The sequence below is a fragment of the Camelus bactrianus genome, chromosome 1, assembly GCF_048773025.1.
Source record: "Camelus bactrianus isolate YW-2024 breed Bactrian camel chromosome 1, ASM4877302v1, whole genome shotgun sequence".
Lineage (NCBI taxonomy): Eukaryota > Metazoa > Chordata > Mammalia > Artiodactyla > Camelidae > Camelus > Camelus bactrianus.
In genome coordinates this window covers 41,826,929-41,840,159 of record NC_133539.1, presented here as the reverse complement: position 1 = coordinate 41,840,159, position 13,231 = coordinate 41,826,929, and the positions used below count along the sequence as shown (strand labels likewise).

Sequence of the window (13,231 nt, the reverse complement as noted above, 5' to 3'; positions counted from 1 at the left end):
TGTAAATAAGAAAAAAAAAAAAAAACTATGGTAAAAAGCTAAGGGATGTTAGTTAGTAGATAATACTAGATATTTTAACTTTCATTTACCATGAACTTCTCTTTTCTATTTTCTGTTCCCAGCCAGTACAATAAATAGCTTTGATCTGAATGAGAAATTATTTACCCAGTCTTAATTGTCCCTTCCCCTCCCCCCAAAACCATCCAAAGGTAACTTCTGATTTGTATTTCTCTTGTAAGCCTAATTACATTAAAGAATATTACGTTAAAGAATATTTATAGTTACTTTTAAAAAGATTTATAACAAATTTCTTAATTACTAACACATTTGATTTTTATAAACTCTGTTTATTTCTTTTTTTGTTTGTTTTGTAGGGGGAGATAATTATGTATGTATTTATTTATTTGTTTGTTTTAATGAAGGTACTGGGGATTGAACTCAGGATCTTGTGCCTGCTAAGCATGTGCTCTACCACTAAGCTATACCCTACCCTGCTAAACCGTTTATTTCTTATGAACTTATAAATTTTATGAATTTCTCTTCTTTTGGAGAATACTTTGTTTCACTTGGGTTCTACTTAGTAAATTATCAGTGACTTTATTAGGTCTCTTTCTGAATTTGCTAAAAAAAAAAGAGAGAGAGTTTCAGTGACATTATCCAGTTACTAATAAATTTAATGTATACTCAGAGATAGTAGAAGTGCATTTTATCATTTTGTACTGTAGGTGTTTTTTTCTGCCTCCTGTACTAGACCATGAGCTCCTTAAGGAGAGATATCAAATCTTGTTTGCATTTTTATCCAGTGCTTAGCTCAGTACATGTTGAATTTTGTGCACTTGGGTTAATGTTTATGTCATTTAACCTTGAGTTTTGGTTACCTGAGTTTTGTAAAAAGAGAAAAAATTTTGAATGACATTTCTACCTTACAAAGTTGTGTATTATCTCTTTTAAGTCTCGCATGTGAGAATTCTTTGTGAACATAAAATACTGTACAAATAAAGATGTTATTATTGAAGACACTTTCTACAGAAAAAGCCACTTTTATGCTGTTACCATGGAATTCAAATCAGTGCACATTCATGTTGTTATGAAAAAGTAGCACTATTTTGAGGATTCTGTGAAACTCTCAAGTTGTAATCTGTACTTTTCAGGCTTTATAACATCCTGGGGCTAAGGTTTAATAGTAATAGTAATAGTAATAGCTGTAAAATTTCTGACTCTTTCTAAAATCTATTCATTGAGAACTCTACCTCTCTTAAAGTTCTTTCCAAATAGTTAGGAAGTTTCCAGATAGTATTTGATACGGACCCTGAAAATTCATCTCTTGGTGGTAACTTACTTTCTTTGACTGTTGCATTTACTATAGGAATAGACTTTGGAGCCAGACATCTGGATTTAGATTTTAGCAGTACTGCTAACATGCTGATTTACCTTGAACAAGTTACTTATTCTATCTTTAAAACAGGGATAATAATATACACCTTATAGGATTATTGTACAGGTTTAAGGAGATAACCTATGTAAAATGCCTGGAACTTAGTAGGAAGTTAATAAATGGTAGTCAGGATTTTTGTGTCTCTCTTATCACTGCTAGTATCAAAAGTGCCATTAATGGCTGTTTCTGTAGTTGATGGTACTGAAGTCTTCTGTGTCCTCTCCTGAGATTCCTGCTACCCTGTTGTCATTACCAATTCTGCCAAGGTAAATGTCACAGTCATACTAGTATTACTGTGTGGTTTAAGATGGAGTACTGTATTCCTTAAACCAAACTTTAGTTCTCTCTTCCCTTAAAATGATTTTATTCTGAGGAGAATTCAGAGTGCCCTTTAAATAAGTTGTAAGTATGGCCATACCATCACTTCGGTAGATGTGCCGCACTAGAACTGAAGTACAGGAGGAACACAGGGTAGCTCAAGGATGGAACTCATGTTATAACCAACCTCCTCTCAGCCTACCTGTTCTAAAATCAGGAAGAGTAAATATAAGTTATTTAGATCTCGGAAAGAGACATGATGATCTGACATTATTGTTACTGTTCTGTTACTGTAGAGAATGTAGCCAACTTTCTTACAAAGATAGAAGGTCAGGTAACACCTAAAAATTGGTAGATTAAAGAATGGGGTCTACGTCTGTGAAACCAGGGGAGGTTTCCTCTGAAAACCTAGCATTTGTGCCCTGGATGATACATACAGAAAAGGTTATATGAATGCTTGAATCTTACTTTAGCCTTAGCTTGTCTTTAGTGTTCAAAACTGTTATTACCGACTCTAGTGACAACCTGAATGGAATTATGTAGGAAAAAGTCTTGTGTTTTATGCCAGAAATAAAGGAGTAACAGAAAACAGCAAGAGTGAATAGGAAGTTTAAAATAAAATTGTCCCCTTGGAGTAGCGTATTTGTTTTTTTCTAGGTGACAATTTATTATTTTAACATATATATATATGTTATGTTATTTTAACATACACACACACACACACACACACACACACACACACACTTAATTATAACCTGTGTAATATTCCTATGACAACTTTTAATTAATATTTGTTAAGTCTTGACTATGATATTATACTGTGATAAATGCCATACCTGTACTAACTTATTTAAGTTCAGGCTTGAATTGCAGCTCAGGCAATTTGCTTTACTTTTTTTCTCTGTGCCTCAGTTTATCCTATCTGTAAAATAAAATAATACCCAGGTATGCTAGCGGAGTAAATGGGAAAATCAGTTTTTATCTTTTAATTTGGTAACTTTTTACATCAATATGTAGAGATCTATTTTATCTTCTTTTACATATATATACTTCCTTATGGGTAGATATTTAGGGTATTTTTCATTTTTTTCTGTATAACAATGCTACAGTAAATGGATTATACATTTATCTTTGTGTATTTATTCTTGTAAATCCTTGTAGTTCCATTCTCCTGTATTTAACCAGAATTAAGTTTTATCATTGAAATTTTTGTGATAACCTGTTGACAAAAATAAACATAACTGTCTTCATTAAATTGTTTTATTTCATTTTTTATTTTAGTGAAGATGGACTTTGTATTTCTTATGAGTTTTCTCTTTAGTCTTTGTATGTATTAGAGTGTTTCATTTGTTTCTTACTGGTTTGTAAGAACTCTTATGAATGCTATTAATGCTTTGTTATATGTATTACAAAAAATTTTTCAGGTTTCCTACTTGTAATTTTACTTTGTTTATAGTAATTTCTGTTGTATAGAAATTTAAAATTTTTATTTTGTAAAATCTCAGTGTTTGACCTATGTGTTTTGGTTTATCCTTGGAAAGACCTCCTCAGCCCCAAGTATAAAAATAGGTCAGTCAACTACTGTTTTGATTTGTTATTTTTTAAATGAGGTATTGCATCCAGAATAACAGCCTGGAGATAACTTTTCTAGTTGAAGTTTTGATTCTTTTTGCCTTACTGTAGTTTGTAGTCTGATATAAATGTCTATGGATACTTGGGTTACTTCACCTTTTGGCTACTGTGAATAATAACACTGTTATGAACTTCAGTGTACAAGTATCTGTGTCTCTCCTTTCAGTTCTTTTGAGTGTCTACCCAGAAGTGGAATTGTTTGATCATATGATAATTATATTATTAATTTTTAAAAAAACCACCATACACTTTTCCTTAGCATCTTCTCCATTTTACATTGCCACTAGCAGTGCACAAGGGTCCTGGTATTTCCACATCCTTGGCAAAATTACGATTTTCTGTGTTTGCATAATAGCCATCCTAATGGGTATGGAGCAATATATCATTGTGTTTTGGTATGGATTTCCCTTGTAATAAGTGATATTGAACATCATTTCATGTGTTAATTGGCCATTTATATATCTTCTTTGGAGAATTATCTATTCAAATCCTTTGTCCATTGATGAATCAGGTTTTTTATTTTTGAGTTTTAGGAATTCTCTCTATATTCTGAATATTAACATTATCAGAAATATGATTTACAAATATTTTCCCCCATTCTGTGGGTTGCCTTTTACTCTGTTGATACTGCCAGTTGATGTGCAGAAGTTTCAATTTTGATAACATCCAGTTTGTCTATTTTTCCATTTGTTGCCTGTGCTTTTGTTGTCATGTCCAAGAAATTACTATCAAATCCAGTATCATGAAGATTTTCTCCTATGCTAAGAGTTTTATAGTTTCAGCTTATGCACTTAGGCCTTTGATCCATTTTGAGTTAACTTTTGTGTATGGTGTTAGATGAGGGTCCACCTTCATTCTTTTGCATGTGGATATCCAGTTTTTCCAGCATTTTTTGTTGAAAAGGCTGTCCTTTCCCCTCTTGAATGGTCTTGGCACCCATTTGAAAATCATTTGACTATATATGCGATGGTTTATTTCTGAGTGCTGGTCTATTCCATTGATCTATTTATTTGTCTTTATGGAAGTACCATGCTGTTTTGTATTACAGTTTTGTAGTAAGTTTTGAAATCAGTGAGTGTGAGACCTCCAAATTTGTTCAAGATTGTCTTGGAACTTGGGGTCCTTTAAGGTTGTGTATATATTTTAGGATAAGTTTCTATATTTCTGTAAGAATATTACTGTAATTTTGATAAGATTGCATTGAATCTATAGATTGCTTTAGGTAGTATTGACATCTTAACGATATTAATTCTTCTAATCCAGGAATATGTGTTTCCATTTATGAATGTCTTCTTTAATTTCTTTCAGCCATGTTTTATTTTTATTTTTATTTTTTTTAATTGAAGTATAGTCAGTTTACAATGTGTCAATTTCTGGTATATAGCATATTTCAGTCATACATATACATACATTTATTCATTTTCATAATAGGTTACTGCAATATATTGATTATAGTTCCCTGTGCTGTACAGTCGAAACTTATTTTTAATCTATTTTATATATATATATATAGTTAGTATCTGCAAATATTGAACTCCCAGTTTATCCCTCCCCACCCTCTTTTCCCTCTGGTAACCATAAATTTGTTTTCTATGTCTGTGAGTCTATATCTGCTTTGTAAATAAGTTCATTTCTGTCTTTTAAAAATTTTTTTTTTAGATTCCACATATGAGTGATATATGGTATTTTTCTTTCTCTTTCTGGCTTACTTCACTTAGAATGACAATCTCCAGGTCCATCCCATGTTGCTTCAAATGGCATTATTTCATTCTTTTTTTTGGCTGAGTAGTATTCCATTGTATAAATATACCACAACTTCTCTATCAAGTCATCTGTCGATGAACATTTAGATTGTTTCCATGTCTTGGCTATTGTAAATAGTGCTTCTGTGAACATTGGGGTGCATGTATCTTTTCAAATTAGAGTTTCCGCCAGATAAATGCTCAGGAGTGGGATTGCTGGGTCATATGGTAAGTCTATTTTTAGTTTTTTGAGGAATCTCCATGCTGTTTTCCATAATGGCTGCACCAAACTACATTCCCACCAACAGTGTAGGAGGATTCCCTCTTCTCCACACCCTCTCCAGTATTTATCATTTGTGGACTTTTTAATGATGGCCATTCTGACTGGTGTGAGGTGATACCTCATTGTAATTTTAATTTGCACTTCTCTGATAATTAGCATTTTTTCATGTGCCTATTGGCCATTTGTACGTCTTCATTGGAGAATTGCTTATTTAGGTCTTCTGCCCAATTTTGGATTGGGTTGTTTGTTTTCGTTATTAAGTTTTATGAGCTGTTTATATATTCTGGAAATTAAGCCCTTGTCAGTCTCATCTTTTGAAAATATTTCCTCCCATTCCATAGGTTGTCTTTTTGTTTTGCTTATGGTTTCCTTTGCTGTGCAGAAGTTTATAATTTAATTAGGTCCCATTTGTTTATTTTTGCTTTCATTTTTAATGTCATTGGTTTACATGTGGCTGTCCAGTTTTCCCAACACCATTTGCTGAAGAGACTGTCCACTCCATTGTATTTTTCTTGCCTCCTTTGTCAAAGATTAATTGACCATAAGTCTGTGGGATTTTTTGGGGGGACTCTCTATTCTGTTCCGTTGATCCATATGTCTGTTTTTGTGCCAGTATCATGCTGTTTTGGTAGCTTTGTAGTATAGTCTGAAGTCTGGGAGGATTATTCTTCCAGCCTCGTTCTTTTTCTTCAGTATTGCTTTTCTGAGTCTTTTATGATTCCATATAAATTTTAGGATTATTTGTTCTATTTCTGTGAAAAATGTCCTGGGTGATTTGATTGTGATCTCGTTAAATCTGTAGATTGCTTTGGGTAGTATGTCTTTCAGCCATGTTTTATAGTTTTCATTTTATAAGTCTTCAGTCTCCTTGGTTAAGTACTAAGTTTTTTTCCTTCTTGAAGCTATTGTAAATGGAATTGTTTTCTCAATTTCCTTTTTTGTTTACTTACTTTAACAATTTGTGTGTGTTTGTGTGTGTATGCGTGTGTGTAATGTTTTCTACATGTAAGATCGTATCATCTGTAAGCACAGATTATTTCTTTGCAATTTTCTTTGAGGGTAGGATTAGGTCTATTTATATAATTGTTTATTTAATGGAGGTACTAGGAATTAAACCCAGGACCTTGTGCCTGCTGAGCATGCACTCTGCCACTTGAGCTATACCCTCCGCTCTTTCTTTCCAGTTTAAATGCTTTTACATTTCTTGAATAATTGCTATGGCTAGATCTTTCAGAACTGTATTGACTAAGTGGTGAAAGTGGGCATTCTTGTCTTAGTCCTGATCTTAGAAGAAAAACTTTCAGTCTTGCAACATTGAGTTTGATGTTTGCTGTGGATTTTTCATATATGGCTTTTGTTATGTTGAGGTAGTTAGTTTCTTCCTATTCCTAGATTGTTGAATTTTATTTTTTAATCGTAAGGGAAAGGTGTTGAATTTTATGAAGTGCTTTTTCTGCATTAATTAACATGACCAGGTGGTTTTCCTCTTCATTTTGTTAATGTGGTATATTATATTGATAGATATTTGTATGTTGAAACATCCTTGCATTCCAGGAATAAATGGCCTGGGTAATAACCATAGGAGCTGTTTGGGGGTATTGTATTGAGGAATTTTGAATCAGTGTTCCTATGGGATATTAGTCTGTAGTTTTCTTGTAGTATCATTGCCTTGCTTTGGTATCAGGACAATGCTGACCACATAGAGTTGTTTAGCTTAGAATGTCTTAATTTGTCCTCATTTTTAAGGACAGTTTTGTCAGAAATAGGATTTTTACTTGACAGTTTTTTCCCCCAGTACTTTGACTATACCAATCCAGTGCTTTCTGGCCAGCATGGTTTTTGATGAAACATCTGCTCATAATCTTATTGAGGATCTTTTGTATATGATGAGTCATTTCTTTTTTGGTGCTTTCAAATTCCCTTTTTGCCTTTGTCTTTTGAGAATTTGATTATAACATTCTTGGTGTAGGTCTCATTCAGTTTATTCTGCTTGTAGTTCTTTGGGCTTCTTGGATGTTTATATTTATGTCTTTCATCAAATTTGGAATTATTTGGTAAATTATTTATCCCAGTAACATCTTTGCCCCTTTCTCTGTTTCCTCTCCTCTGAGACTCCAACAGTGTGTATATTAGTCCATTTATTGGTGTTCCATAGGTCTCTTAGGCTCTGTTCACTTTTCTTAAATTTTTTTCTTCTTATTCCTCAAATTTGATAATTTCTGTGATCATATCTTCAAGTTCACTATTTTTTTCTGCCTGCTTGTATCTACTTTTGAATCCTTCTAATAAAATTTTTATTTAAATTATATTTTTTAGCTGCAGAATTTCCTTTGGTTCATTTGTATATTTTATCTTTTATTGATATTTTCATTTTGTCGTAAATCATTTTCTCGATTTTGTCCAGGATTTCTTTTAGCTCTTTGAGGACCTTTAAGACAGCCTTTTTAATGTCTTTTGTCTATAGAGTCTGCCATCTGGATTTTTTCAGGGACAGGTTCTGTTGATTTATTTATTTTTCCTTTAAATCAGCCATACTTTCCTGTTTCTTTGTATGCCTTGTGATTTTCTTTTTTGTTAAAAACTTTATATTTGGGTCATATAATATGGCAAGTCTGGAAATAAGATTCTTGCCCTTTCTGAGGGTTTGCTGGCTTTTTTCCTTTGTTTGTCTCTTTTCTTCTTTTTTTTAATAGTTGTACTATGTCCCTATTCCAGGGATCAGCCTGACATGTAAACAAAAGGTCTCCTCAAGTCTTTTCTGAGCCTATGCTTTTCCCTGATCATGTCTGTGGCTTTCTAAATTTCTTTGTATATGTGATTACTTTTTAAAGTTCTAGGCCTTAAACGTTTGCTTCCCATAAAGAGAAAATGGGAAAAATGAAGGGTGGGGGCAGAAATAAAAGAAAATAGGAACTAGCTCTTTAAATCTGGGAGTTGTTTTAGCTGGATGGGAGACTTTTACAACAGTGGTGGTGGTTGTTGCAGCAATGAGTGCCTGTCTTTCTGTCTGCCTTATTCATGATCAGAGACAGCAACCAGTGATCAGAATACAGATTCCCAACTTTTGGAGGACAAGATCCTAATTGCTCATCTTGGTAATTGTAAGCCTGTACAAACTGTTCTAGGAACTCAGGCATAGCGATTTGCCTCAGGGCTGGGAGTGGGTAGCTACTACCACCCAAATTGCTGAAGTTGAACCTTTTGACTGGAAGTTGCAAGCCTTTAATAGACTCCAGAATCCCAAAATTCTTACATCAGACGGATTCTGCCAGTGCAGTTGTTGTCTAGGTAGGAAGGAACATAGTAGGTGTTTCCTACTCCACCATTTTCCTGAGGTCACTTGTTATATATTTCATAGTTTGTTGTTCAGGGATCCTTGATTTATTTGTGGTATCTGATTTGTTTATTTGTTTGTTTTACATTTTTTTTACTGAGTTATAGTCAGTTTACAATGTTTTATCAATTTCCAGTGTAGAGCACAGTTTTTCAGTTATACATGAACATACATATATTCATTGTCACATTCTTTTTCACTGTGAGCTTCCACAAGATCTTGTGTATGTTTCCCTGTTCTATACAGTATAATCTTGTTTATCTCTTGGTATCTGATTTTTAATACATTTATGAATGTAAGAATTTCTATCTTGTTAAATAGTTTTGAGAATGTAGTAATTACTGTATAATATATTCTATTATAAAAGAATTCTGAAGGTTAACATTGTATATAGTTTTTATTTTAAAATTTTTACCCACTTAAATAATACCATAATGAGTTGTTTCATTAATAATAGTTATAAAGGGTGAGAATATTGTTGGTAAAGATTTAATTCATTTTATGACTATTCTAATTAGTACCAAATTGCTTTCCCAATTGTGTATCAATTTATTTTTTTAATTAATTAATTAATTTTATTGGTATGTTACTGACAGAACTTTGCATTAGGTTTAAGTATACACCATAATATCTCATATATGTGTATATTGCAAAATTATTAACACAGTAAGTTTAGTTAGCATTCATTACCACACATAGTTAAAATTTTTTTTCTTGTGATGAGAAATTTTAAGATCTACTATCTTAGCAACTTTTAAATATACAGTACACTATTGTTATCTATAGTCATAATGCTGTACCTTACATTCCTGACTTACTTCTTTTATGACTAGAAACTTACACCTTTTTACCACTTCACTCATTTCATGCACCTGGCTATGGCAGCTACCAGTCTGATGTCTGTATCTAGGTGTTTGTTTTAAAATTTAGATTCCACATGTAAGTGAGATGATACACTATTTGTGTTTGTCTGTCTTATTTTATTTAATGTATTACCCTCAAGGTTCATTCATATTGTCACAAATGGCAGGATTTCTTTCCTTTTTTATGAGTAAAGATGCTCCATTGTGTGTGTGTGTGTGTGTGTGTGTGTGTGAGAGAGAGAGAGAGAGAGAGAGAGAGAGAGAGAGAGAGAGAGAGAGAGAGAGAAATTGATTTTCTTTATCTGTTCTTCTGTTGATGAATACTTAGGCTTGTTTCCATGTCTTAGCTATTGCAAATAATGCTGCAGTGAACATTGGGGTGCATGTATCTTTTTGAGATAGTAATTTCATTTCCTAAAGATAAATACCCAGAAGTGGAATTGCTGGATCATATGTTAGTTCTATTTTTAAGTTTTTGAGGAGCTTCCATTCTATTTTCCATAGTGGCTGCACTAATTTACATTCCCACCAGCATTGCACAAGGGTTACCTTTTCTCCACAATCTTACCAACACTTATTTCTTGTCTTTTGTAATATCCATTCTGAAGGTATGAGGTTATACCTAATTGTGATTTTTGATATACTTTTCCCTGATGATTAGTGGGTGTAGGGCTCCTTTTCATGTACCTGTTGGTCATTTGTAGTCTTCTTTGGAAAAAACTTTGATTCAGTTTCTTTGCCCATTTTTAAATCAGTTTGTTTTATTTTTTTCTGTTGAGTTGTATGAGTTCTTTATATATTTTGTATGTTAACTCCCTTATCAGATATATGATTTACAAATATTTCCTTCTGTTCTGTAGGTTGCCTTTTCATTTTGTTGATGGTTTCCTTTGCTGTGCAGTTTTTTGGTTTGATATAGTCCCATTTGTTTAATTTCTTTTGTTGCCTTTGTTTTAGTGTTTAATCCAAAAAATCATTACCAAGACCAATGTTAAGGAGCTTACTCTCATGTTTTCTTCTAGGATTTTTATGTTTTCAGGTCATACATTCAAGTCTTTAGTCCATTTTGTGTTGATTTTTGTATATGGTGTAAGATATTGGTCCAGTTTCATTCTTTTGCATGTGGCTGTTCAGTTTTCCCAACGTCAGATATTGAAGAGACTGTTCTTTTCCTATTGTGTATTCTTGGCTCCTTTGTCATAAATGAATTGACCATATATGAATGGATTTATTTTTGGCTCTCTTTTCTGTTTCATTGATATATGTGTCTGTTTTTATGCTGATACTATACTGTTTTGATTACTGTAGGTTTGTAATATAATTTGAAATCATGAAGTGTGATGCTTTTGGCTTTATTTTTCTTTCTCAAGATTTCTTTGGCTATTTGGGGTCTTTAGTAGTTCCACACAAGTTTTAAGATTTTTGTTCTGTTTCTGTGAAAAAGGCCATAGGAATATTGATAGGGATTGCATTGAATCTGTTGGTTGCTTTGGGTAGAATGAACATTTTAGCGATGTTAATTTTTCCAATCTGAGTACAGAATATCTTTCCATTTATTTATGTCTTCTTCAGTTTCTTTCTTCAGTGTCTTATAGTTTTAAGTGTACAGATCTTTCTCCTTCTAGGTTATATTTACTCAGGTATTTTGTTCTTTTTGCTGCAGTTGTAAATGGGGTTGTTTTCTTAATTTCTCTTTCAGATAGTTCTTTGTTAGTGTATAGAAACACAACTGATTTTAGTATATTGATTTTTAATCCTGCAACTTTAGTGAATTTATTTATTAGTTCTTAAAGGTTTTATTGGATTTTTTTAGGGTTTTCTTTCTGTAAGATCGTATCATCTGAAAATAATGACAGTTTTAATTCTTTTTCTTTTTTTTCTCAATTTGGATGCCTTTTAGTTCTTTTTCTTGTCTAATTTGTCTAGCCAGGATTTGATTTGCAGTACTGTGTTGAATAAGGAGTGATGGCAGTGGGCATCCTTGTCTTGTTCCTTATCTTAGAGTAGAAGCTTTTAATCTTTCACAGTGAAATGTGGTGTTAGCTGTGGGTTTGTTATATTGGCCTTTATTATGTTGAGGTGTGTTGTTTCTATACACAGGTTTTTGAGGGTTTTATCATTAAAGGATAGTGATTTTTTTTCAGCTGCTTTTTCTGTGCATCTATTAGTGATCAGATTGATTTTTATCTTTCATTTTATTGATGTGGTTTATTACACTGGATGTTGTACCATTCTTGCCTCTTTGGAATAAGTCCCACTTGATCATGGTGTATGATCCTTTTAATGCATTGTGGAATTTGGTTTCCTAAAACTTTGGTGGGAATTTTTGCATCTTTATGTATTAAGGATATTTGGTCTATAGTTTACTTTTCCTGTTGTGTCCTTATCCAGCTTTGGTACTAGAGTAATGATTTCCTTGTAAAATGAGTTTAGGAATGTTCCCTCCTCTTAAATTTTTTGGAAAACTTTTAAGAAGGGTTAGGATTAATTCTTTAATTGTTTGGTAGAATTACCACTGAAACCATTTGGTCCTGGGTTTTTCTGTATTATGAGATTTTTGATTACTTATCCAATCTCCTTTTTTGTTATTGGTCTGTTCAGATTTTTTTTTCCATGATTCAGTTTGGTAGGTTGAATGTTTCTAGTTATTTGTCCATTTCTTCTAGGTTATACAATTTGTTGATATGTAATTGTTTGTAGTGGTCTCTTATGATATAGTGTATTTCTGTGCTATCAGTTGTAATGATTTAATTTACTTGAGTCTTCTCTCTTTTTCTTCTCTTTTTTCCCATTAGTCTGGCTAACAGTTTCTTTTTCCCCAGAAAACCATCTCTTAGGTTATGCATAGTGTTGGCATATAATTATTCATAGTAGTCTCTTGATGATTTATTTTTATTTATTTGAATTTTTTTTTTGCCTAGTTCTTCTAGCTAAAGGTTTGTCAATTTTTTTTTTATGTTTTCAAAAAACTAGCTGTTAGTTTTGTTGATCTTTTCTGTTGTTTTTTCCTTGGCTCTGTTTCATTTATTTCTGCTCTGACCTTTCTTCTAACTTTGGGCTTAATTTGTTCTTTTTCTAGTTCCAAGGGGTATCAAGTGAGAGGTTTTTTTTTTTTTGAGTTCTTTCTTGTTCCTTAATATAGGTGTTTATTGCTATTAATTTCCCTCTTAGAACATTTTATAGATTTTGGTATGTTGTGCTTACATTTTCATTTATTTCAAGATACTTCTTGATCTTTTTGATTTCTTCTTTGGCCCATTGGTTGTTCAGGAACATACTGTTTAATCTCCATGTATTTGTGAATTTTCCAGCTTTTTTCCTGTTATTGATTTCTAGTTTTATACAATTGTGGTTAAGAAAGATATTTCATAGATTTCAGTCATAAATTTTCTAAAACTTGCTTTGTGGCCTGTCATATGATTTATCCTGGAGAATGTTCTGTGTGCACTTGAGAAGAATGTGTATTTTGGTGCTATTGGATGCCATGTTTTATAAATGCATGTCAGGTCTATTTGGTCAAATTTATGGTCTAATCCAATGTTTCTTCTTGATTTTTTTGCATGGATGATCTAACAATCAGTGATAGTGGAGTGAGGTATTGAAGTCCCATACTATTATTGTATT

The 13,231-nt window shown here is 32.5% G+C and overlaps 1 protein-coding gene across 7 annotated transcripts in view; it reads left to right on the top strand.

The window, feature by feature from the left end:
• Positions 1-13,231, top strand: part of SENP7 (SUMO specific peptidase 7) — a 128,037-nt gene that overhangs the window by 78,018 nt on the left and 36,788 nt on the right. The window lies entirely within an intron of this gene.